The sequence below is a fragment of the Drosophila bipectinata genome, chromosome 2L, assembly GCF_030179905.1.
Source record: "Drosophila bipectinata strain 14024-0381.07 chromosome 2L, DbipHiC1v2, whole genome shotgun sequence".
Classification (NCBI taxonomy): Eukaryota; Metazoa; Arthropoda; class Insecta; order Diptera; family Drosophilidae; genus Drosophila; species Drosophila bipectinata.
In genome coordinates this window covers 12,904,410-12,926,604 of record NC_091736.1, presented here as the reverse complement: position 1 = coordinate 12,926,604, position 22,195 = coordinate 12,904,410, and the positions used below count along the sequence as shown (strand labels likewise).

Sequence of the window (22,195 nt, the reverse complement as noted above, 5' to 3'; positions counted from 1 at the left end):
AGCTGAGATATTGAAATATTTATTTTAGGTTTGGTTAATATAAAACCCGTTCTTGAATGCATTTCCACTATCCCTGAACTCATTTATCTGCGATTCCACCTTTATTTTTTCGCGATACCCCCTTGATTGTTTGCTTATTTGCAGCAGCAGCAGCTGTTCAAATTTCTATACTGCACTCGATGCATTTTCCATCCCACACAAACACAGCTATGAATTTTTATAGTTTTCCCAGCCATTGGCGAGTAATTAAATTTAACGCTTAAAACAACAACGGACGGGGGCACAGAGCGCACAAAAAGTAAAAGAATTGACCACGCAAACAGAAAACAGAACTGCAAATGCAATTGTTAACGGCAGCCGACAGTTGGTTTTGCAAATCGTTTGACAAGCCAGGGGGAAAAAAAAGTGAAAAATGCATAAATATATATGCGCTTGTATATAGAATAAATATCTGCGGTCGGCCGCGCTTTGCAAACAAATGATGCATAGAGAGAAAGTATAAGCCGAATGGCTGGAAGGATGATGAGGTCCTCTGTAGGTGGCTGAATGTTTTTCGCTTAAATTGCTTGCGAATTATGTGCTAAATGCATTTGGATCCGGGTCCACAAAGCCTTTCAAAGTTGTGGTTACTGTGAAATGATTATTAATACCATTGGATTGGATATTTGTAGGTCATTTTAATTGGTCATGTTTTTTGTGTTTTTTACTATTAGCGACGTTTTTACTGCCCAGAGAAAAGTGCTACATATAAATGTAATCATCAGAATATCATTAAATTCAACTGATCGTTACTTATCGTTGGATTTAATCGTTTCTCATAATTGGGGAGTAGATCATGATGTAATATCATCTGTGAAATATCAGCTCTTACCCATATTTTTAAAGTCTTTGATTCGTGGCAGCTTTATTATTTATTTTATGCTTGAATAAATTATACAGATTCCGGTGGTTCTAGTGCCTTTTCTAGGTTCTAGGATACTTGACATTCCAGGTTGTTTCATTTCCTTTCATTTTTGTTTCCATGCCTGCCTCTAGTTTTAAGGTGGATAATTCATTATAATGAGTTTACATGTTTTTATCTTGAGCTTTCAATGCAAATGCGCATTTAAGATGGTACAAACATTTTACAACTATGCTCCATATTTGCAGAAAGTTATCGATATATGTTAGAGCGATATTGTGCCAAGAAGCTTTTTAAAAATATGCGTAAATAAATATCGTAAATTTAAAGAAATATTTACATTGTTTACTTTAGAAGCCATAGAGTAAAAGCCCTGCGCCCCTGTCATAGATATTTTTTAAATACTGTGTTATATTAATTTTTTTCAGTGGCTTAAATGGTATTAATAGAGATATTAGATAGAGATCTTCCTACGTTGGCCTAATGGCGCGTATTTTGAATTTAGCAGTTTTAAAAGAATATTACGAAATGTCGTTGTATAATAAATATTGAATTTGGTTGCCAATTTTCATAGATAAAAAAATAAACAAAGTCTTAGAAGACTAAGTATTCAATTAGTCCATTCCAAAGGGGAAAAGTGTCATTTTCAGAAAGTCCGCCTTGCTATTTTGCAGTGCCTGCCGCCCCAATTTTATTGTCCAATTGTTTGGGTTGGCGCCTTTATTGAAATGCATAAAAATCATTAATTACAACACGACAGAATGAAATTTAAATGACGAAAAAGAAAAGCCAAATAAGCACAATAAGGGAAAATGCAGGAGAAAAACTCCAGAATTGAGGCGGGGAAGGCGAAATGAAACACAAATATTGAAGAGCAAATTGAATTTTCATATGCGGAGCGCAAAAGGTAAAAATGCGTATAGGCATGGCCGCAAGGGGCGTGACAGAGCCCAAACGGGGTCCAAAGTTTCATTTTATTTTTGTTTTTCTGGGGCACAGCACTTTGTGATGGCCTCGCATGCCCACCGACACACACGCACACAGACACAGATATCCTCATACTTGCACCTTCAACAGTTTTATTTTATGGAGGTGGTGGGCACAGCATTTTTGCTTTTTATGTTCGACAGATTTTCGTGTTGGTATGTGAAACATGCTGATTCCCAGTGATTACAATTGTTGTATTCGTGGGCCTAGACCGGCATCCCTTCGTGTCCTTTTCCCAAAATCGTCAAGCCCTCTTCTCACAGGACAGCGAAAAGCACAGTCAAAGCAGATAAATAAAAAGAACAACAAACTTGGAGTTTTCCTCTGTTCGACAGAGTGGCTGCGTTGCCCAAAATTCTCCAGAGAAGTTTCGATACTCATTTGTAGATATATTCCATAAAGCCCCTCAAAATTGTACTAAAATATTATTACGAAACCACGAAGAAGAATAACTTATTAAACATTCATTGCTTTCCTTATAGTATTATAAGGGATTATTTTCTTTATAACAAACAAATTAAATTAGAACCATTAAAATAATATGATATTCAGTTTAACCTTTGAAGAAACCCCACTGCGAACTAATACACCCCACCATTTTATGTAGAGGGTATTGACACAAAAAAGAGAACTTGGAAAGTTTTTTTATGCTCGTTACAATTTTTGTGATGTTCTGCTGACAACTCAACAGAGATCAAGTTATTATGGGTGTGTGTGGGTGGCTATATACCAACATAGTACAGATATGCAGGGCCCACAACTGAAAGAGAGATAAATACAGGGGGATTTTGACGCGGTTGTGGCGTCCATGGGTTCAGGTCGAGATCGGGACGGAGACCATAGTCCCATAGTCGGCCTGGGCCGTTGACAATTAAGGTGAATGAATATTTTAATATTGGCAAACAGATTACACATGTGGGCAATCGGCACACGTGGAGCTCAGACTCGAATCTCCTTCGACGGATGGGGCAGCGGAAACGCTGGAATGGTTGCACGGAGGGCTTGGGTGACGCGACTAAAGGACGGGTCCTCTCGAGTAATGGCGTAAAATTTAATTCAATTGGATTGTTGGCGTCGTCAAAAGCACAGACATCAACGAAACAATTCTCATTTAAAATATGTTTTTTTGCTATTTACTTTTCTTTCATTAAAATGAATAAAATATATGAAATATTCGAGATATTAAATGCAATTCCGACTTTTAATTATCCGCTTATTTTCTTTTTACACTTTATATGTGTTTCACAATCAAACATAAAGAAATTTTTCCAGACCAAACAATGAAGGAGCTTAATGACTTAAATGGTATTCAAAGCTTATAAGTTTCCGGTTGAAATTCCCGTATTTTCATCAAAAATGTTAAACTTTCTATTCAACTGTTTTTTCTTGCTTGGATGGATTTTTGGCTCTGGTGGATTTATGAAAATATCCTTGTCAAAAGCAGGATAACATGCTCATCAAACGCTAACTGCATAGGAAAAGACCGCCCAGGCTGGCCCTTTTGAACCATCAACCATCGTAGCAAAAGCCCATCCAGAAAAAGAACTGATGACTAGGATGTCGAGTCGATGATGGGACAAGGGCTCGGTTTTGGGGAGGCGACGAGGCCGGCTCGTGGAGTGGGAGCATTCGACTGGCTGGCAGATTAATTCGGCCAGAGAAGGAGTGAAGGGGAACGTGCCGAATTTCTAATCAAAATTGCCGCAAAACAGCAGTTGCAGCAGACAAAACGGATTGTTGCAGAGAGGCGTATTCAAAGAGTGTATGCGAGTGTGCGAAAATCAAAAGCGCTTTGGTTGGCAGTAAAACTTGATGAAAATCGATTTTAATTACAAAGTCAATGCGCGTAATTGCTTTTGCACCTAACTCAAGTGGATCAGCACTTTGATGTAATTTTTTGTGCTATTTTGAACAGAAAATCGGATGTATTTAATGACCAATGTCTAGCTAGATTTTGGCTTAAATCGAAATTAAAATTTCTGGAAAATGTTAGATGAAATTTTGTCATTGCATTAACGTGTAGGTGCAAATAAATACAACTTTATTTTATTATTTTCACACAATTGTCTCGCCTACGGGCTACTTTAATAATTTTCCTCCAAACAATAGCAAAATTTTAGGCGCCAATGGTAGTTTAACATGAATATTGTGTATGCATCATCCATTATTGCATTAAATGAGTGGCAACCGGGCGTATACGCGATGCTCATAGTACAATCCAACAGGAGGGGCAACAGGCAAGGGTTGCAGAAGAATTTTTAGCGGTTGCGGTTGTAAAATTTTTGGGAGCATTGCACACATATATGTTGCCACTACTTTTGTTTTTTTCTAGAACGCGTGAGTTCCGAAATTTACTGCGGCAAATGGTGAGTTCGCCATTCAAAATCTAAAAACTTTATTTAATCAATTTTATTGAATTTTGTAGTGCTTTGGCTTGCTAAGGGGCTATTGTTTCGACTGCACATGGAAATGCAATTAGTTGTTAAAACAAGTTAAGCAGGATCGAAATGCATTACCAGTTTTGTAATATATTTACCTTCAACATTTTTAAATCTGAAGAAAGACCTAATCAGAGACCAGAAACCGAGTGCCTATATCAGATACCAGCCTTGGCTTTCGGGCTCAGGCTGCAATCATGATTTAAATGAAATTTAACTTTGGGCATATTAAAAAAGTTTTGCATTTTCCAACCGAAATAAGAAAAGTTTTTGCTTTTTTATATTTCGTTGATGTCTCGCTGGCCCGCTGGATGCATTTGTAGTGCGTTTTTTGGAGCCACGTCACTAGCCTGCAGACTGCTGATTAGACGGAGTGTCTGGATGTTTTTGTAGCCAATTATTGCAGTTTATTGCTTGGAAGAATGGGACACTGTTTAAGTTTAATAATCTTTTTTTATCCGGTTGAATTTTATATTTGTTGGCTTGAAGCTCCGGTAAGGTGGCTTGTGTATCCACGACTAGCTGCTAAGTTTTGCGAAGCGAGGCAAACTAAACGAACATTTACCAGCCACTTGCCAAACTACAGAACTGTTTCCAGCCCCTTCTTCCGAATCTCTGCGTTATATTTTGTGTTGAATTATGGCGCCTATTGTGTTTGTGTGTTTGCGAAATTTTCTTCCTTGGGGTGTGGTGTGGTGTGTGTTCTTCTTTCGGGGGCGTGCCATTTGCAACGTGTTTTATTTACAGACGAAGGTGTGCAAAAAATTAGCACTAACACCGAGGGCAAGGATGGCTTTCTCAAAAAGCAAATGGCTGGCTGTGCGGAGGCAACGGTGAACTAACCAAGCAAACCGAGAGGCTGTGGCTCTTCCTGCTCAAACTTGCTTATGAAGATTTATGTGATGTTGTTCTTGCATCGCTGCCTGTGCCAGACAACAACAAATAAAAACACTAAAGAATAAAAAAGAAAAAAAGTAGCATCAGCAAAAAAGAGCAGGAACTACGGCAAAGCAACCGTAAAGACGTGAGTCTTGAGCAAATTTTTCGCCATTGATTTTTCTTCGCTTTTTCTTATTCGAATTTATTTCTAGAATCGAGGAGAGAATGCAAAAGACGGCCACAAAGTCATACAAATGGCAATTGCGTTTTTGATACAGTGCAGTTCTATTTTAAGCAGTTCTAATAATCCAAAACACAAAAATTGGGTACTCCACCGTTCTCAATCAATTAAAATGCCTGATTGGATAGAGGTAACAGGGTGGCAATAAACCCATTCAGGGTGGCATCTCCACTGTTTCCTCAAATATCAATTGCTGTAAAACCCGAGTCATAAACATCCGCTCAGCCATGTCTCAGTGTCTGGTTAGGTGGCCCTCGAGCGGAAACCTGATCGCACTCACACTTGGCTCAGCCATTTCCGGTTTGCCCTCCCCTTCTGGCACATTAATCTTGCCGGCCCCTTTCACACGGAAGTGATTTGCGCTTTTGCCGCTGCCACTTTTGCCAGCTTTCCGCCTTATTCTTTTCCCAGCTTTTGATAAATCAAATGCGCTGTTGATGTCAACGATGCGTCGTCGTCATTGAGCTTCGCCTCGAGCACAACTCATTGTCGGAAGGCAATAGGACCCAAGTATCCTAAGGACCCCAAGGAGCCGGAACGGAGGATGCAGCTCGAAATTGAAGTTCTCATTGGAGCCGGCTGTTGTATTGGCACTTGAAGGCGTGCGAAAAGGAAGTCAAATTGTATGGCAGCCCTCAACAATGGGCCGCACACTTTGCCGTTTAGTGCATCCGAGAAAAAAAAGGCATTAGCCATTCGTTCTCCGCGCTCCTTATTGCACTCGAGTGCATTTTACTTCCTCCTGTCACGACTTGATCCTAACTTTAGTTTCTATGGGGTTTTTTTTATTCATCCTGGGTGGTAATTTATATTTATTGTCTTTTAATGGGCCTACTCTGAATAGCTTAGCCTTTTAATGAGATAATTTCAAAGCCTAGAAATTAAATCATCAACAAGGAATTCTGACATGGAGTAAAACATAACATTTGTAAATAGTTTGGCTTACAATTTAGGTATATACATTTAGGAAATAAGTATAATTGAAGGGAAAAAGTTTCCAAATAGTTCCGAAACACTTTATCGTTCACACCCAAAACTGTTTGTCTCGATTTCCGATGCTTGTGTCATAAATCTTACACTGACTGGCACTTTATTAATTCACGATTAGAGAAGGGAAAGGGAGCTGGGCACCGATTGTAATTAACTGCCAAACTAGAATCGCTGTCCACCTTGCCGCCTTAGTCCTGCTTGGTTCGTTCCACATTCGTGGACTGCACACATCCCTCCCCTCGCAACGTAAATCATTTTAAATTGCTTTTTGAGCATTCGCAAATGGTCCGACACTCTCTTTGGTCTTACATATCGATGTTTCTTTGCGGATTTCCTCTTTCTGTTCAGGATACTATCGGCCATTGATAGCAGTCTATTAGGTTCTTCCTTTCTATTCATTTGGCCGTGACGAGTTGATTCTAATTATTTTAATCATTTTTGACAGAAAGCTGAAAAATTACTATTTTTTAACATGAATCCAAATATGGCTAATATTGAAATATGATAAATCATAGGTTCTGTCTGTCAAAGTCACGTCGTTGAGCTGTAATATCAAAATGAATTTCAAAAGCTTTTTGTGGAATACATTACGTATACGTAACGTGGACTGTTTAAATAGAATGTAATAAAACAGCACATGAAATGTATATTTAATTTTTCACCACCATCTAAATATTTAATCTATGAAAAAATTTAGGACTTTTAATCCATAAATGCTTAAATTTTCCATCTTGGTAAGGTTAAATTTTTCGTTTGATATTTTTAGCTCATACTTGTTCTTGTTTTTCATAATTTTTTTCATAAATTTAAAATTTTCATTTCTATTTATGAGATACTATGAAATTTATATGGGTAGTACTATATAGCCTGCTTCCCTTTCCGCTCTGCTCCTGCCAGAGTCTATTCTTTGGGCTGTCAATGCGGCAGCTACGTGAACATTTAAGAGAAATTCGAACATGTTTGTATCGCTCTGCCTCTTCACTCGACATCACGTTTGATAATATTGTAAATAATTTATGCAAAGCAATACAACAGCAGCAACAGAAATACATTCTGTAGCGACATCGTGATACCTTTATTTTGTACAAGTCAATATTGAATTTAAATAATAATTTTAACATTGAATGTTTAAAGGGAAATGAAGTAAACATATATTTTTTCCCTCTTAGAACCTTATTCAATGGTTTAAAAGTGCCGAAATCCCTTAGAATGATAGAGTACTATATACGCAAAAGTAAAAACAACAAACGCAACATACTTTTAAAATGGGAAAAAAGGAAAACAATGCAGGAAATCAACATCGATGTCAAGTTGATGTTAAATTATGTGTAAATTATTTAAAGTCAGTTCAGCGGTGAGTGGAAAAAATGTACAATAGAAAATATTATTTGAAATGATTCAGATATAATGAATCGGAATATTACATTTATTATGTATTATATGTATTTTATATATTTTTTTCTTTTGAAACAGAATATTAACATCAAGAGAACCATTGGATTGCTTGTGAAAAGTTTTTCCAAATTGAATTAACCAACACACACAAATTGTGGATCGGCCCATTCACCTCGAGTTGGCCAGTTCTTCAGAAGTTGCCACGTTCAAATGGCTACTGCTCTTAAACTTGGTAAATATTTACCCGGAACCCACTGACTCCCACCAATTCAGCTCCTTTCGTTTGCACACGTCTCAGGTAAGGAAAACATTCTAATTCTATTCAAATCAGGCCCCAGAATTTGGGCTTATCTCCTGTTTGGGGCATCTTTCCGGGCACTTTAACAGGGGCCAGGCTGCCTTTTGGATATTTTTGTTTGAGCCCAGTGTCCAGTTATTGAATTCCACTTGTTTAGGTTCATATTGTTGTTTTTCGTGTTGCCGGTGCTGTTGCCGTTGCCATTGTTGTTGTCGGGCTGAGTAAACGTTGCAAAAAACTTTTGCGTGTTAACAACATTTTTCAATATAAGTTGGCAAACTTTTTGTGCCTCAGACACACACCCTGAGAGCCCAGATTGGCCCGCACACACCCACATGGAAGTTCCACATGTTTGCCAAAGCCAAAAGTAAAAGTCTATGGAAGGCAGCAAGTCAAGGATGTCAGGAGGTTGGATCCTGTGTCCTGAATGTCTGTCTGTGTGCGCTGCAAGTGGCAGCTAAGATGATCAAATAAAGAAAAACTCTCAATGGTGTTTTAGTTAAAGAAAATAGAGAAGCGAAAGTAACGAAACGATTCTCCCGCTCCTTCTTAAGTTTACCTTGCACCTTTCCCCCTTCAGGTGAAACTTTCGCTTGATGAATTGAATTGTTGACAAACGAACGAAGCAGCAAAACAGAAGGAAATTGTGTTTATTCAGTCATGTTACAGGATACATTGGGTCTTCATGCCTATCAGTCCCCGAGAGTGTCCCATATTTGGCCAGAAATGTGGCTTTCATACAGATGGACAAACTGAGACAAGAACTAAACACATATTTTTCGATTTTTAATCATAAGAAATTGGGTTACTTTTTATATCGTTTCTTAGACTTATTTTATTTAAAAATAAAAATTCATGAGGTGCACCTGACTTTTAGCCAATGGGTTTAACATTTATAAGCTGGATATTTTAAAATTGATTCAAGCTTTTTCCTAAATGCCAAGCAACTTTGCCCTTTGATTTTCATAAATCCCACCTTCTCAGGCTACTACAACGCCCATAATATTTACCTGCAGCCACTCCAAGCTGTCACAACTTTGCCAAACATAATCTACCCACTTACAAGCCATACAAATGCCAAAAAAAGGGGGCGGGAGGACCACTAGCCCAGCAGTCCAACAAATTGTCTGATGAAGTGCACTTTGCGCCAAGGGTCACGGTCGTGGGATGAGGAGTGAGCAAATGTTTCCAACTGCCCGTAAAAGTAGACTACAAAATATGCTTAAATATGCATTATGCTCTCATGGACGAAACGAGAATTACACGAAGCATTCGTTGTAGTCAGTGTTGGCTATAAATCTGGCATTTTTTTTTAGCTCATTGCAGGTTTGGTCTTTTAGAGTCTACAAATGTGTGTTAAAAACATCTAAAGACATAATAACTGTCCAAATGCATTGCTAACATGGGTGTTGGCTAAAATTGAAATAATAAAAGTGTAAATGCTAATCCCCAATATTAAGAAGATAGTTTTCTAGCATAGTCAGCTATAGCTATTGTCCGTATCACTAGAAAACTGTGCCAGCTGAGAGAAAGAGAGAACTCAAACGGATAGGAGCGGAGAAAACTTAACTCATACCCACCTCGATTGCATGTAATGGCACTTAAGCTTACAACCCAGTCTGGATGTGAGTGTGTTTGTGTACACCTGGCACAGGTGCAAATGTAAATGCATCAAATCCGAATTGTACCGGGGTTAGAGGGAGCTGTTATTGGAGCCACTGCAGAAACTGTAGAAACTGGATCTCGGATAGGTCCAGGACTTACAAACACAAGCCGACGAAGCCTTGCGATACCGTTCTGTTAAAAAGCATTTTCAATTTGGTCCCTCACCCACACAGTCGCACATAAACGCAGTTTTTTTTCAATTTTTTTCTTTTACTAATATGCCTTGCCATAGCATGTCCCCTGCTACCTCGACTTTGAAAGCATTTCGCATCGAAAAAAAATTGAAAACTAAAATTGGGAAAGAAAATTGCAAAGGAAAAAACCGTTGCCAATTGGAGTACCGACCTGACCTTTCAGGCAATGTCTTTGTGCTAAAATACACTAAAAGATGTATATTTTGAAATGAAAGATATACTTCCTAATAAATTTCTTTAAAATAAGAATCATTTAAAATATTTTTAAGCTATGATACAAATATTTTTGTAATTATGTGGTTTTAAATTTGACTGTGTTTATGAACCAAAAACGTTGGGGTGTAATGATTACTGAAATTGATACTGCAAAAAAAAAAGCGATTGCTGAAACCTCTACCGCAGTTATTATAATTGTTTGTGCCCCTGGCCTAGAATGCGGCTCTTGAGAGGCTAAGCTGGCATTACTAAGAAAAATTGTTAAAGCAAGACAAAATTTAAGCAAACGATGTAAAACAAACACATATGAATTTTGCAAATATAAAAGCACTTGCAAAGTCATCGATCAACCTGTGGTGCTCCACAGTACTTGCCCCAGAATACCTTGTTACCGGTGCGTCCTTCGTTTATTTGGTGTGGTGGTAGCTTTGTTATTTTTAGGCATCGTTTTGTTGCATGCAATATTTACACTAACATTTGTGAACGTTTGCCAACATGTTGAGCATATTGCGTTCTGTACACATCACCGCACACATATACAAATATATACCTGCCACGGAGTGGAGCTGCCAGGGGGCTGCCAAACTGTGGGCGTACTCCGTCTAGCTGTTTACTCAGGCCTACCAGTATTTGGTTTTGTAAGCCGTTGCCACCGCCTCCCATTGGAATGCAAAAATGTTGGAATTAACCTACTATTTCCATTTAAAAAAATATTATCCCTAGATATTCATAAAATGAAGTTCGTGTTTATCTCTATTTCTTTACTAAATTTTCTAGTGAGATTTTCATCCCCAAAGAAGGAAGCCCACACAAGAAACAAGGACCCTGGATAGACACTCCATTATTCCCACTGAGTACTTCACGCAGCAAACACATAACCTTACATTCACTAAATCGTTTCGGACACTTTAACTATCCGCCGGGATGACCCCTAGGAAAAAAACTTCACTGAAAGAAAGAAGGTGAAGTCGTGCGCTCAGTAATTCTATGGTGGGAGGTGGTGTGGTGCAATTTCACGTATCCGATTCGCCAATTCTATTCCATATGTTTGCCCAGACGAGTCGAGCGAGAGAAAGTGTGTCAGGGGAAAAAGTCCTGCAGCTAGGTACCCCAAAAACTACTAGCTAGCTATGGTTACTCTGCAATGTTGTGGTACCCTAGGAATGGAAAGATTTTTTATTATTAGTTTTCAAAAACAAAATATTTATATAAATTTTATTGATTAATAGTATTTTTATTTTTTCTGTATATTTTATTTATATTTTTTATAGAATAGTGACGGGTATATCAGACGGCGGCAAGAACAGGCATAGAAATGACTGCTATTTTCATTTGACCAAAAACGTGTTTGGAAAATTAAAACTTTCCCAAAGAGAGGGGATAGAAAACGAAAGTTAAAAAACTTTTTCGATCTCTTCTCTAGGGTTGCAAAAATATATATTTCAGCTCAGTTTCCGCCGAATGCAATTCTCATTGTTTGTTTATCATAAACAATAAAACTTCGTTTGACAAGTTTGAAAAATGAAACCAATGGAAGAAAGACACCGAGCACGAGGAAACGCAACTTTTAGTTGTTACACTTTATTAGAAGGTCTGCTTACGGGTCATATTAAATGATATATATGTGTATTTGGCTATGTGTGTGTTGTGGGGCCCAGCATAAAAGTTTCATAATTTGCATGACGTGCATGCTGGCGCCATCTGCCGCTGCCGTTTGTCATAATGCCCCTGTCCAAACAACTCCAAAGTGGCGACCGTGATTAATTTTGCAACGTGGAGCTGCCAGCACAGCTGCTCCACACCCAGCGGCGGCCAAATAAGCCAAAGAGCTAAACAAAACTAATATTGAACTGGTGCCCATTTTCGGAAATTTTTATTGAAAAATATATTTGTTTGTTTGGTCTTTCGTTTGCCACAGTAGACCAGAAGATTGGTTTTTTATTCAATTTCGGGAAACGGTTTCTTGAAAGCCAAATACAAAATTTAAAAAAGCTTTTACTTCGATTTTTTGGTTTGCAGTAATAATGTTAATACCTTTATTAAAAAAAAAAACAAAACATTTCCACTTTACAAATATGAGTTAAAAAAGCGTGTTCCATTAAAAAGTTATGCTACTTTTCGTAAAAGTTTTTTCTGACCATACCACCAGGTCCTTTCATCAAGAAGGCCATTTTTAATTTTTTCCCTCTTCATTGAGGGAAAGTAAGGTCTATATGGAAACAGTGGCGACTCAACGGCTTTTCAGTAAGAGAATTATTTGTTCAGTGCACCGAATTTGCATGCGAGACCCGTCTCTCCCATGCCTCTTAATTTTTTAGGAAAATATTGAATTGTTGTTGCGGCGGAATAAAAAAATTAAATAAAAGACAAAGGGATAATATGTATTCATGTGAGTGTATAAGAAAAAACCAACAGAGTGTAAAAAATATTTAAATCAAACCTTTTGTAATCAATTTTATACCCTCACGTAAGCTGACAAAGTACTGGCCCTTGTAGGTTTTATAAAAATAAATGTAATTTTCCAACTTTAAAGATACATTTTTGGAAAAAATTAAGCAATTACTAAGGTTCTCTTATCTTTAATTAAAAAATTCCTAGACTCTTACGATGATCCAAACTCTTAGACATTCTATCGTAGAAAATCTCTAAATTAGAGCATTGAATATTCATAACTCTCAGCTGCCATATCTTTTATTATATTATGTGCTTTATAAAAAAGTACTGTTGGCCCGTTTTTTGGGCACTTTTTCTTCACCAAAGTGGCGAATATAATTAATAGCGTCAGCTGGCGACGGAACGAATGCGTATTAAAAAATGGCCGGGCTCTTTAAAGGACCAACAATATTGATCTTCCTGCCCTCAACGCACTGTGTGCGAACCGTTCATTCATGGCATCTTTTCACGCTCGATAAATGCATTTGTGCATATAAATTGCTTATTTATTGTTTGGCGACAGCGAACTCACCCAATACCCTCCTCTGATCCGGGAAGGAGTGATTTTTTTTAATTGCCATGGAAAATGGCGGCGAATAGAGCCATAAACGTAACCCTGGAATGGCTTAGGCCCAGAGTCACGCAGTCACAGGAAATTGTATCTAAATTCAATTTGTGATACCCACGCATGTGTGTTTGGTTCCTGGGTCTCATGTCCTGGCATTAGGCGTAGAGAACCGAGAGCCCAGAGCACAGAGCTCTACATTAAAAGTACGTGTCAAATTAAATTCTCCTGCTGCAAAAACAATTGAATATCGTGCCGTGTGCCGTCATCAAACCGGGTTTCTGTGAGGATTTCCCGCCCGCCCTCAATCGCAATACGTAGCGTTTAGACGGCTAGTGGGTTTGTGTTCTGCCTGATTTTATTTTAGCCCGAGCTAAATGCCAGAGATTTATGTTTATGGTTGCGGCATGTTGGTGTCTGGTCGGCTCGTGCGGGGAATCAAGTTTGGCTCATATGTGCGGGTGTCAGTAGAAATACTACCTTTCAGTTTTATCATATCCGAAATTCAAATAATAGCATTGAGGATCCGAAAATATAGAAACTGGATCTACGTATAAAAAAATAAGTCAATTTTATTTGAAATGAGTATAAATAGCTCTTTAAAGTTTAAATTCAAGCTACAAATTGAAACTACTCGAGGTGACGCAGCCATCGAATGTCTCAACTTGGAAAATCTCAACGTGAACTCTGTTTAAGCTTTTTGAAGTGGCCCAGGCGAATGTATTTTTGACATGTCCTTGCTGGAAAATACTTGTGCCCTTCCGACCCTCTCAGAACCTGTCACTCCGTCTGCGGCCAACTTTTGTACGAAAAGTTGTTGATAGATAGAAAACGGGGCCAAGGGTCAGCAGTCAGGAGTCGGGAGTCAGTAGTGGGTAGAGAGTAGTCAGGAGTAGTAGTCTTCGCCACACCAGGGGACATGGGTAATTATCGAGACAATGCGCGCTTCCTTTTCCCTTTCCCCAATCCCAGTTGCTCGTCCTTTGTCCCTCGCCCCTTGACCCGCCCCAACAGGCTACACTCGACTCCTTCTGTCTCTGGTGTACGTTGTTTTTTTGTTGTTTGCCCGGGCCAGGAAGTGCAGTAAATTGTGCGACACAAAAATAGTACCTACAGCAGGACAATGGCGTTGGAAAATGCGCCATGCAGTGCAAGCTGTGTGAGGAGCCGAGCAGTGGTTTGGGGCATGTGGCACTGGCAAGGAGCTGTCCTGGAAAGGATAGCAGAGGACATTCAATATGGGCTGCACTGTGCACAACAGACGCTTGTCAACAGCAGACGTGACTAGACGACAACAACATTGGCGACAAGAACAACGGGAACAGCAACCGGTCCGGCAAAGACAAAACACGAAGGCGGGGAAAGGATTCAGCCCAAGCAATTGTGCATTAAAGAGCTCCCAGCCAACTAATTCCACTCGTCAGGATCTGAATACGAGAAAAAACACACGAATTGAAAGGTAAAGTTTATACGAGACTGCGATTTCCATTTCTAAGACTACACTATAAACATAAATGTAGTATTATACCTTGATAATTTTTTGAGTAATTTTTTTAAATATTTGTACTTTATTACTATATCTTATTAGAACGAATTAAGGATGTAGTCTCATGTTCCGGCCTACTTTTTAGAGGTTATTTCAAGAAATTTTTTTTGTAATAAAAAATAATGCGATCGTTTCAATTTTCACATATGTTTTTATAAGCATCATAAACTATTTGAAAATATTTTGTTTAATTTATTCTTGTGTAGTTTAATACACTTTATAGCATGCCAAAGTATGCATATAAAAAAAAAAGATAGGTCCCTGGCGCAGGTGATTTCGACTGCTAGAGTCATCCGAAACAAAAAATTAGAATAGATTATTGTTTTGTAAGCTAATGGCTCTGTCCCGTACTAGAATGAAATATTTTCATCAATAAACAACAAAATGGCGAACACACAAAAAAAAATTTTTTTTTTTAATTTAAAAAATTTATCTTAAATTAATGATAAAAAAAAAACTAATCGTTAAAAATAATTGATTCTAGTACGGGACAGAGGTGTTACTTTTTAGAACAACATATCCAATTTTCAGCTAGATCGGTACCATAGAATTTTGTGAATCACCTGCGCCGCACACAAAAATGTCGTTCCGAGAAAAACGCGTTTAAAGTTTAGACGCTACCGAGAAACTCATACTTTTCGGTGTAGGCGCGCTCTCGATTATGGGCTGTATCTCTGTCATTATTTGATATTTTTATTTGAAACTTTAACAGTACATTCTTAATAAACAATACTATCGAAATATTTAAAAAAAAAAAATTTGATTTTTTCAACCTCACACATGAGACTACATCCTTAAAACAAACTAATTTTAATCCTTTTAGTATTAACATGGACTCAATAAATAGTATTTAATCAAAAACCCTGCCAATAAAACTACTCTTGCTAATAAATTTCTAATAATCAATTAACTGAAGCGTGAATTCAGCGTTAGAGTGAACTAACGAGGTGGGGGTTTTGTAAGTCCATGGGTCCATTTGCGACACAGGGATTAGTGGGTGGGTCCTGTTCCTTTATATTAGTGCGTTGATGCAGAAATGGAATGAAGCGACAAATGAGCGAAATTATTTTTTCTCTGAGATACGATTTAAAGAATTTAAAGAAGAAAATTATGTGAACTATTAAAAATAGTTCTCCATAAAACATGAAAATATTAGACATTTTTTATATAGTAAGTATAATTCTGATTTACATTGCAAAAATAAAGTAAGTCACAAATTAAGCATATGAGTTTGACTATCTTGATGGAGAAAAACGATGGTCTATAAAAGAGGCTTACCATAAAAAAATGGCAATGACCGTGTCTCCTCAATGTAATTTTTGGTTTATACGTGGGAATGGCTATGATATATATTTTTTTAAAATGCTTCTTGGCTGGAAAAAGCAATTTAAGCTTGTTTTGTGTGCTGACATTCCTCCAATGCCCCCATATCAAAATCGTAAGCCGATTAAAAAGGCAATTTCTATATCATACCAAGTCCTTTATAAGTATGTATGTTATGTGTTGATTTTATATTTACGTTGTTGTGCCTGGCCTGGCTACATATGAGCTCTGGAACTTGTCGATTTTTGTTTTTATTATTCCTGATTTTACTCTTGCAACAAACTCAGACAGCAAAGCCTCTTTTCCGTCCTCCTGTGTCCTTGGCCTGCCAGAATTGCCTTGTTAACATGCTAAATACTTTTTAATGCCAATTTATGAAGTATCGTGCGAGGATGTCTAAATGCATAGTATCACCTGATGGTGATATTTTAAAATGTTCACTTAATTTCCGGAAGTCACTCCCCAAATTTAAGAAGCTTTTCAAAATGCGTTTGTACTTCATTTCTCATTCAAATAATTCTTCACTTTTTCATACTTCTATTACAAAGTTTTACTTTAGCTCAAAATTAATAGTATATCCTTCCCAGGAGCACTGTCATGTTGGACTTGAGCAATGTATTCATAATTATAAACTTTCTAAAAAGAGACAAATAGTTTCCTATGCTCCAGGAATTTCGCAGTTAGCCATGCCAATGGTGCCCTAAAATATGCAGCTTGGACTGATAAGAGGCGAAAATTTCAAAAAGACGACGCCATGGCACTAGTACTAGTACCAGGAGCAGCACCGAAACCAGCTCCAGAATGAAGTCCATTTATAACAAAGCGTCCTGACAGAAAGTGTGCTGAACAGAAAGAGCCTCCTTCTCCAGCGGCTATTGTGATGCAAGAATTAATGCACCAGACGTGTCGCTGCGCGGGAGTGAGTGGGAGCCGGAGCTGGAGCTGGAAAGATGGGGAGCGGGTAAAGGATGTGAGGAGCCGCTCCTGTCACACACAAAGGACACTCGCTGCTGGTGGAGGAGGGGCGGCCCACACAAAACAAACGATGTGGTTGCAAATTAGTAGTAAACCACCAACTACATCAAGCGTGAGAGATCCAGGGCGGCTGCAGTGGCACGGATCTCGGAGGCGAATGAGGAAGAATTCAGGCAGCTAGTCAGCTAGGGCGGGCGACCGGGTTGGGCGACACGGCAACGGGAAAGCAGAGCACACACACAAATAGAATTATTCCGTGCGTCCTGCAAACGGATGCATGACAGACAGGAGTCGAGGTGGAGCTGCAGCAGCTAACTTCAAGAAGTAAGCCGTAAATAAAGTGAAGGGATTAGGAAATCGCATTCCCAATACCCTTTACTGATGGCTTTTTAGTTCTTTAATTTTAGTTTAAGGTTATAAATGTTATACATGGCGTATGCGTAATGATATGGGTTTTAACCAAGAAACCTCATGGAAGGAAGTTTAAATATAAAACACTCAGTCAAGGTCTAAAACAATCAATACTCTTTAATAATCACTGCTTATGCTTAATGCTTTTATATATTTTACCTTTTTTTTAAGTATCTTAATCCTAGGGTACCACAAACTGAATGAAATGTTAATGTAGTTCTGTACCTTTCCATGACGTGATATTGTTGCCTTAGCAACTCGTGAAGTGAGATAGTTGGTTGTGTTTTTGGTGTTGCTGCTCTTGCTGGGCAGTTGTTAGTGGGCAGGATAACGTGTGACAAGGGCGCAGGAACTGTGCGGCCCTGCATCCTGCAAGTGAGAGCGACACAGAGACTGCGAGGACCGTCCAGGAAGTACCGGATGTCACCGGATGTTGTGTGTATGTGTGAGTCCCTTGTCGTGTGACTTTGGTCATGGTTATGACTCTGAGCTCAGCTCTCAGGTGTGTACGTTTGCTCCTCGACTTTCCACTCCATTCACATTGGGAAACAATTCTCCCTTTGTACAGCCATGTTGTCAGTTAAATGTCAGCACGATATTAGCCGAGTTTCCCGCAGCTTAATAACTAGAAATAAACTTAAAATACATTTTGGTGATATCCATTTATTTTTTAAAAAATATACTTTAAGTGACACCGCATTTACGTGAAGCTTCTATTACATTTCCGATTGCATAACTCAATTTGGAGGACACATATTTTTCATTTCGAAAGCTATCAGCACGACTCAAAGCAATAATTAATTAATTATAGGAAATGAAATGCCGCAAAGTTTCTCACCTAGTGAACGAATTTCCAAAATTCCAATTTCCCACGCCCTCACAAAAATTTTGGGCAAATTGCCAAACACCACCTGGATTCAGGCCCGTTCTCCTCATTTTCCCGCGAACCATCCTACCTCTCTCTATTATTTTGTCAAATGTATATTTATTACCGGAAATGTAAAACAACAATGTTGAGGGAAAATGAGTGGGATGGGCAGGAGGGGTAGCCCACGTGAATTGCGACCAAAATGACAACGGTGGCAACAGATGCCGAATGCGGTGGCAACCTTATGGGGCATGAGGTTGGTTCTAAACTGGGGAATATCTGTTATGCCATGGAGAATTTTAGCAGGAAATTATTTTAATTGATTTTCGCGTGACACTTTGTTATTACAATCTAAATGAGATTTCTGACTCTGCCAATATAAGAAACTGGAAACGAAATGAAGGGGATATGCTATGGAATCTAGGAGCTTCATTCAGCTGAATTATTAAAAATTTTTTGTCATCTAATTTCCATATTTAGAGTAAAATCTATATAAAAGTCGCTGGCTGTAGATGTTCTGTACAATAAAAGGGCGGAGTTTCAGGACTAAACCATCGGTTGAGTGGGTCTGGGCGGGTGAAGTCTCCCACGTTTCCGTGTTTTGCTTATTTGTTCAAACAGATGGCACAGTTATAACCAGTTGCCATTTTGGCTGTTTTTGTTATTTGTTTCGTTGTGGTCGCCACTGGTTTGGTTTGCTTTTTGTAAAGGATTTTTTTTAGCAAACTTTCGATTAGAACTTTTTTGAGAAGAAAGCTTACTGGCATACAAAATGAAAGGGGCCAGTAGTTCAGTAGTCGTGGACCAAGAACAACAGTCAATATAACTTTTAAAAAATCCCCAACACACGCACTGGAAAGTTTCAATATTGTTTAAAGTATTTGACCTTGCAAAGTTCCATTTTTATTCAGCTTTAAACCATTGAAAAATTTTTTGTCAATGTTAGCTTTAGTCAGAATAAATGCATGATAATAGCACCGCATCCACCTATGAAATTGTAGAAAAAATAAAACGTATATGGACTGTGTGTAATTAAAATCTAACAATTTGGAATAAATGAACAGCGAACCGCAGGAGGCTCCCCAGTGCCAGAAGTGGTTAATGCGCCCCCTGCGCTGTTTTCAATACTAAATTTCGGTGGTCACCACAACCTATTTATAAACATTTACCCGAATTTAACGCACAGCCCCTCTCTGTCAGGCTGTCCATACATTCATACATATTTGTGTGCGGCGGGCTGGCTATTTGGAATTTCGTACAGGGGCTGCATATCCGTTTGTGGCGGACCACAAACGCTGCGGCTGCTTGGCAGTCTGCTCAGCCACCTCAACAGCCTGCCCTGGCCCACAGGATCTCTGCCACGCCCCATGGCTTAACCGGTTGATTGCCTTTGATGCTGGCTGTGGGGTCATCGAAAAAATAACACCGAAAATGTCAATAGCCACGCACAATCGCATTTATCAGACGATCAAAGCCATGAATTTACAGAAAAGCGTTTATTTCTTAATTAAAAAAGTGGATGGCAGGGTTTATATGACGTAAATCAGTTGACCGAAGTTAACAAGTTAAGGCAACCCAATATTTTCGCCGGTTAGCAAGATAAATCCGGATAAGAACCGCCTGTCAAAGAGCTCTTATTCAAAAATATTTTAACTTGATTTTGCTGAGTTTTATTATTTTTATTATTATTCGTGAATTTATCTATTTTTATTTCGAAACTTCTGTTGGTTCTGCCAAGACAATCGGCGCATTAAAAGCTACCAAATCGAAAAAAGCTGGGGACTGCATGCTCTGAGTACTGTAAAAATTCAATTACTTTATTTCGGGTCCCTCATCCGATTTTCGCACACTCTCCTTCCATATGTTTGTTCGCCATGTTCCTGCCACAAAACAAACACAGCGCCCCAACCATCCAGGCACCCATAGAATACGCTGCCCATACACAGTTACGCCACCTGTCAGTTGCTCTAAACACCAAACATTTTCAACCTTTTTTTACACGCTCGCGAAAATACATAGAAATTTTCACCCGCTGCCGAAAGAAATGGCTGCCTAGAAAGGGGCGAGCAGAGGGGGAAGAAAGGACATACATACGGAGTGCAGAGATGGCGGCAGAAAGGAAAAAGGAAACCATACCCGGACCATTTCGCAACTTGTGCCCATTGCACACATTTGCGGCTCTTCGCATGAGCGCCCAACTTTACTTGCCAAAAACTCCCAAGAACACCAGAATTTTTTCAGTCTCTGTAAGTTTTTTGGCCTGGTTTTCTTTCTATGGTCTATTTCAATGCTGGCTTGCTTTTAGCTGGAAATCTTTTTTGGCGTGTCCTGGGTTATCTGCAAGCTCGAGTGTGAATGAGATGGGCAGGACGGCAGAGATAGAGATGAAAGCGTGATTTCAAGGATTTGGAATTTGGTATAAAATACAATTACACACAAAGCTATATTGGGAGATCATGTACATATATCCTTTTAAAGTCTATAGGTTCAAGCTCCAAAGTGGACAATAAAGGGCTAGTGACTACAAACACGAGAATTTGGTTCTTTAGTTCCACAGTCAAAATTCCTCTTTTAACAAATATCTATTATATTCCAATATGTTTACATTACCATATCTAAGCAACGATTAGTTTCTGATCCTGTTTCTTTTATCCTTCGGGTGCGGGCAAGACAAACTCGTTTCCGAGCAGAGCCAACAAATAGTCTTGGGCAAAGAAGGTGTATAGCTGCTGCATTTGTGGGAGCTCGCTGACTGGCTTCTGTCGGCGCTTTTTAGCTTTTAGTTAAATAGAACTCGATTCGGAATCTGTGAGGCGCCTGCCACATGCTTTGCTCGGTGTGTGTACTTTAGCCAGCAGTTTGCTTGCGTTTTTGGCACTTGGGCTGATTGGCCACATGTCAGCCTTCCGACTCAGCCCGAAACCAGTCGGTGCTGCATAAAAAAAGATATTTGAAAACAGCTTTGCCTGGCTTTAAATTGCCTTGACTAATTGCGTTAGCTGCCGTGAGGAACTAGAAAGTTTTCTAATTTCGACTATTCTACATGATGCACTCACATCGATCAGATGTTGCTAATATTTGTGATTCTGTCTACTTTGATGTTAACGACTGGCGAAAGACAGGATTTTGTAAATCGTAAGTTCAGGACAGTGAGAAAAACTTAAATTTTGTACCTTAATTTTAACAATTTTTTTATTCAGCTCTTTGTAGGAGATCAGACACTTCAAGAAAATGTAAGCATCCCAAACAAAAATGGTTTTTAAGCAAAGACAAAGTTTCCTGCTATCCCGTACTTGCTTGTTTTAATGGTTTCCAATATCGAATAGAATGCGAACGTTTTTGTACTCTACCTCGAAAAAATCCATCAACAAGAACAGAAAATCCCGTATCCCGTATAGTAAATAATATTCAAACTCAGTTGGACTCGCAGGCCACAAAGAGTTTTAAAACCACAACTAAAACTACTACGAAAGTGTCCCAAGTAACTAAACCAAACATATTTAAACCTTTTACTACGACCGATCCAGGAAAACTGATGAAGACAAGATTTAAATAAATTTTGGACATGTCTCAGGGATAGCAACATCAATAAAAAATGCTTGGAAAATCTTAAGGGAATTTTGTAAACAAACAATAAATATTATACAACTTGTATTTTTGTATAAGAGCTACGAAACTTAATTATGTGGCATTTAGAGTATGAAATAAACCTCCTGTTGCCATTCAGGATAATTACGGAACACGAAACAACAACACAAAGGGAACCTGGTAACAAAAATGTCACCCAACAAAAACAACAAATAACCGCAACTACTTAGCAACATTATACACTTCCGTGCCAGCATCAGGATCTGAAAAACCAACCCAAAA

General features: G+C 38.6%; 2 long non-coding RNA genes across 5 annotated transcripts; one reads left to right on the top strand and one right to left on the bottom strand.

Annotated features, from left to right (window-relative positions):
* Positions 1-17,564: 17,564 nt before the first annotated feature.
* LOC138925776 (uncharacterized) lies at positions 17,565-21,013 on the bottom strand. 4 transcript variants are annotated; one of them, XR_011441985.1, is made up of 3 exons: positions 18,296-20,028; positions 18,141-18,229; positions 17,565-18,093 (listed from the first exon to the last, which is right to left on the bottom strand). It is a non-coding gene; the product is annotated as an uncharacterized lncRNA (long non-coding RNA). The 4 variants fall into 4 exon arrangements; XR_011441984.1 differs by having other exon boundaries at positions 17,565-18,082; XR_011441986.1 differs by lacking the exon at positions 17,565-18,093 and adding an exon at positions 20,936-21,013 and having other exon boundaries at positions 18,105-18,229; positions 18,296-19,725.
* LOC138925775 (uncharacterized) lies at positions 20,215-22,006 on the top strand. The gene is made up of 3 exons (XR_011441982.1): positions 20,215-20,571; positions 20,631-21,460; positions 21,526-22,006. It is a non-coding gene; the product is annotated as an uncharacterized lncRNA (long non-coding RNA).
* Positions 22,007-22,195: the final 189 nt, after the last annotated feature.